We start from the raw sequence: 5,232 nt of genomic DNA, 5'->3' as shown, positions 1-5,232 counted from the left end.
ACTATGATGCTGTGTGAAGAATTGCTTTTTTCTTTGTTTTGGTTATCAAAAGAATGAAATAAAAGCTTGTTGATGTTACAAGATAGATTTTCTTGCAATAGAATCCCCTTTTCCTTGGTGTTCTTCTTGGGCTCTAGGCTACAAGTTGCAGCTCAATCAAGTGAAAAGAGAGAATCTATCCATTAATGATTATGCCTTGAAGATCAAGAGTATTGCGGAGGCTCTTGGATCTATCTATGTGGTAGTTGATGATGATGTTGTTGTGTATGCATGCTTAGATGGACTTGGAGATGAATATAAGAGCTTCAAGTCATCTATGAATGTGAGGGATCATATCTTTGATTTTATAGGTTTGATTTCTATACTGATACCTGAGGACGAGAACCTTGACTTGGATTCTTTTTCTTCTCAAAGCAAGAACAAGTCTAAGCAAGTGTTTTACTTTGCTAGTTGAGGTAGAGGTCATGGAAAAGGCCAAGGTGGTGGTCATGGTCAAAGTTATGGTGCACAACAAAATGGAGGAGGACAGCCCCAAGGAAGGGGGAGTCAAAGAGGTCAAGGTGCCAATTCTAATAGGCAATAGAGTTTTGTTGATAGTAGGGAGTGTTGGCATTGTAGTTAGAAAAGCCACATTTCTAAACACTACTTCAAAAAGAAGGCTGAAATTAGAAATAGAAAAAAGCAAAAAGGCAATTATGCATCTAGCACCAGAAACAATGATGACAAAAGTGAACTATTGTTTGTTATGCAACACTTTATGAATACTATGACTATTGATGGCTCATCAAAGAATGATGTATGATATGTAAACTTAGGTGCCTCAAACCACATGACTTCTCATGGAGAGTGGTTTAGAGAGATGCATAGTCTAGAGTTCCTAGGCTATGTGGAGATAGGGGATGATACAGTTCACCCATTTACTCATGTTGGAAATGTTCCTTTGAGTATGCATAATTATAAACTAAGTGCTTAGCTTATGTATTGCATGCACCCAATATTACAAAAAAACTTGGTTTCTATTGGTTAGATGGTAGAACAAGGATTGCAGGTTTGGTTCACATTTGATGGCTGTTATGCAAAAGATCTCAAAAAAATTTACAAGTTGATTATAAAAGAAAAATATGCTAACAAATTGTTTACTCTTGATGTAAGTCTGCATGAAATGGATACTGCCATGTTTGCACAAGGTTCACATATTGTGGTTGATATTGAAATTTGGCATAAGAGGATTGGTCATGTGAATGTATAGTGGTTGAAAGATATGAAGTCAAAACAGATTGTGGATGGCTTGCCCAAGTTAAGGATTGATGGAATACATAAAATATGTGAAGCACGTTAATTTGAAAAGTAAGCAAGGGATGTGTTTCCACATGAAAAATATGTGTGTAAAAAGACACTTGAATTGATACATTTTGATGTGTGGGGTTCTACAAAGACTACAACTTTGAGTGATTGCAAGTATTATGTTTCCTTCATTGATGATCATACTCACAAAGTATGGGTTTACTTTATACCTGAGAAAAGTGAGGTGTTCACTCACTTTAAAAGCTTTAAGACTTTGGTTGAGAAGGAGACAAGATTGCACATTAAATGCCTAAGATTAGATGGAGAGGGAGAATATCTCTCCAATGAGTTTTTAAAAAATTTACAAAAAAAAAGTATATAAAGGTAATATACATGTAGATATACTCCATAGCAAAATGGAGTTGCTGAGCCTAAAAAATAAACATATTGCAGAGGTGGCTTGTGCATTGATGTCAAAAAGAAACTTGTCTCATTACTATTGGGTTGAACCAATTGCTATTGCTTTATACATTATGAACAAGGAGTGCACTTGGGACTGATGAGCATGAGAGTGTGGCTACGTAGAAAATATTTCAATTGTTACAAACATTGAGTGGACCACAAGAATCTCCTAGTCATGGTTTTGTTGATAAACCTTGGAGTGGTAGATTGAGATCACAAGTTACCCCACCAAATACATCACATATGTCAAGAAAAGGTAAAGGGAAAGATGGGGACTCACCTATTATGATAGATGTATCATTAGGTTTCTCTCAATTGATGTTGATTTAAATGGTTTTGAGTAGAGCTTGGATGAGGAGTTTGAGATTTTGTCTATTAAAACACTTGGTGTATGGAAGGTGTAAAAGGATGTTAAAGCAATTGGTAGTGATCCATACAAGTCAAGGAGGATAAGAAAGCCAATGCAATGATTGACATATGATAGCTATGTAGCTCATCACTTTACATACATGGCTAAGGTTGTGTAGGATATAGAATCCACTTGTTTTGAGGATTTGGTAGGTAATGAGTATTGGGATTGTGCTATGGATGAAGAAATGGTCGCACATAAGGATACCAACATATAGGAGTTGGTATCTTTACTTGAAGGCAAGAAAGCTATTGGCTGCAAACAGATTTACAAGTTTAATCATAAGCCAGATGGATTTATTGAGTACTATAAGGCATGACTAGTTGCCAAAAGTATGCACATACTCGTAGTATTGACTATGAGGAGATTTTTACTCCAGTGACTAAAATGGTAGCTGTAAGGGCTACCATAGCAGTAACTACATCAAAGGTTGGATCATGCATCAAATGGATTTTAAGAATGCCTTCTTATAGGGGGAGTCACAAGAGGAAGTTTATGTGGAGCAGCCACCTAGTTATGCAAATGAGAGTCATCTAGATTATATATATAGGCTTCACAAGGCCTTGTATGGGCTGAAGCAAGTGCGCAATGCATGGCATGATAGGATTGTAGAATACCTTGTTAGCATTGGATTTCATAGAGCATAGGCTGATCACTCACTTTATGTATGTGAGAGTGATGTAAGTGTTGTGGTCATTACTATATATTTGGATGATTTGATCATTAGGGGTAATATTGAGATAGAGATTGAAAATGTGAAGGGTCTCCTTAAGACTGAATTTGCGATGAAGGATTTGGGAGAGCTATGTTATTTTCTTGGCATAGAGATAATCAAGACTCTAGAGGGTATATGGTTGTCATAAAGATAATATTTGTTAGATATATTGAAGAAGTATGATAGGGTTGATTATAAGCCTAAGCCTATTTCTACACCTTTGGATACTAATGCTAAGCTTAGTGCACACATGAGGATGACTTGATTGAGGATGTTAGTATGCATCAAATGATTGTGGGTAGCCTTATCTATTAGACGATCAGTAGACTAGATCTAACCTACATAGTTGATTTGGAGAGTCAATTTATGCAACGTCTATGAAAGCCACATTTGGATGCAATGTAGTATACATTACACTATGTCAACTCCATAGTGGACTATGCCTTATTCTATGGTGTAGGCATACCATTGGACTTGCACGGTTACACAAATGCAGATTGAGCTAGTAGTATTTCAAATAGGAGGCCTATCATTGGTTTTATATTTTTCTTTAGCAATGATATTATTACTTGGAGCAACAAGAAACAACTGACAATTGCCTTGTCTAATACAAAGGTAGAGTACATAGATGTTGCAATTGTAACATCTGAGGTAGCTTGGTTATGCAATCTACTTGGTTATTTGGGGATATAGATGGATAAGAAGGTTATCATCTATTGTGTGATAACCTTAGTAACATTCAATTGGCTAGGAACACAATGCATCATGTGTGGACTAAACATATAGAGGTCCATTATCATTTCATTCGAAGCATGTTATAAGATCCGTCATACATGCTCAACCTTCTTATATACTTAAAAGATATATGGTGAATATTATGCTGGTGCAGAGAGAGAGAGAGAGAGAGAGAGAGAGAGAGAGAGAGAGAGAGAGAGAGAGAGAGAGAGAGAGAGAGAGAGAGAGAGAGAGAGAGAACACACTAGGGACTAGAAGATGGGCCAGTCCCACCCCCCTTGTGGAGTTATATTATTGACAAGAAGCAAGCTCCTCTATTACACATAAACTAGTTCTTAACTAACACTTACACAACTTGGAGGCACCTTTTGATCCTTCTTGAGTCTCTCCTTCTCTCCTACATAATATGTGTAGGGCTCTCCTCTTGGAGCTTGATTTCAGTAGAGCTTTCGCAACACTTGGACCTCTCTCCTACACATTTTGTGTAGGGATCTCCTCTTGGAACTTGATTTCAGCATAGCTTTCGCAGTACTTTCTCCTTCTCTTCTCCTCTTGGATGCATGCAAAGTGATGCTTCCTTCATCACCTCCACAGTAAGGAGAGTCTCCCTTTTTATAGGTTCCAAGAGCTTCTCTTCTTGGAGAGACTTGAGTGTCAAGATTGGAAAGGTTGATCTTCATGCAAGATGTGGCTGTTCCAGGAGAGAGACTTGAGTGCTAAGATTGGAAAGGTTGATCTTCATGCAAGATGTGGTTGTTTTAGGACCTACTTTGCAGCACAAATTTTGAAATATCTCTCTGTGCGTTGCTCATATGGAAAAATATCCACACAAAAGTTGTAGATCTTGCCGTTTTCGATAACCCATGCGGGCCGTTTTTAGAGATCGGCTTTCTCTCACGATATATTTTAAAAATGGATTCACCATGTCTATTTTAAGAAAAGTAACTTTTTAAACTCTACTCTTAACTTATGGTCCATGCAACCACCTTGAGCCATAGATAAGGAGAGCTCATTAGATTGCATTGGGCCTCAACCTTAAGATTGACTTCCCAAAAAAGCTTGTGTAATCTTAGACCTTAGAAAGAGAAAATCACTTCTCTCCTCACTTTCAGAGGATCATGTCTCTTGTCTTTCTTAGTGAGAGAATCACCTCTCTTGGTTTTCTTAGTGAAAGAATTACTTCTCTTCTTAATTCATTAAGAGATAAAATACCTTAAACCTTGACTTGTTAGGGAGAGGATGACCCCAAATGAATGCAATGCTCATTGCACACAAGTAAATGTTCCCATGCGCGCACATAAATAAATATAAACAATGCTAATGCACTTTCTCTTCTTAGAACTCAATCCATCTTCATTTATGTGTAACTCCTTAGTTCTTGTGTACACTCTTACACTTGGCAAACACTTCCCTCCTCCTTCATAACTTGTACTGCCTCTACCAGATATCCCCATCACAGTGCTCTAATCACCCCATTAAGTGATACACTAGGAATACTGGTCTCTAAATGGTCTCATGACCATGCTAGATCATCATCAACACTTAAAGAAAAGTGAGTCATTAGTTTATTGATATAAATTTACTAAATAGAGCATGTGTAATAAGCAATCAATTTAGTGACAGAGCA

This window comes from Lygodium microphyllum, unplaced genomic scaffold (assembly GCF_053477565.2).
Source record: "Lygodium microphyllum isolate KBCC unplaced genomic scaffold, Lygodium_microphyllum_v1.1.10 scaffold_31, whole genome shotgun sequence".
NCBI classification, from domain to species: domain Eukaryota; kingdom Viridiplantae; phylum Streptophyta; class Polypodiopsida; order Schizaeales; family Lygodiaceae; genus Lygodium; species Lygodium microphyllum.
Note: the sequence above shows the minus strand (reverse complement) of the source record.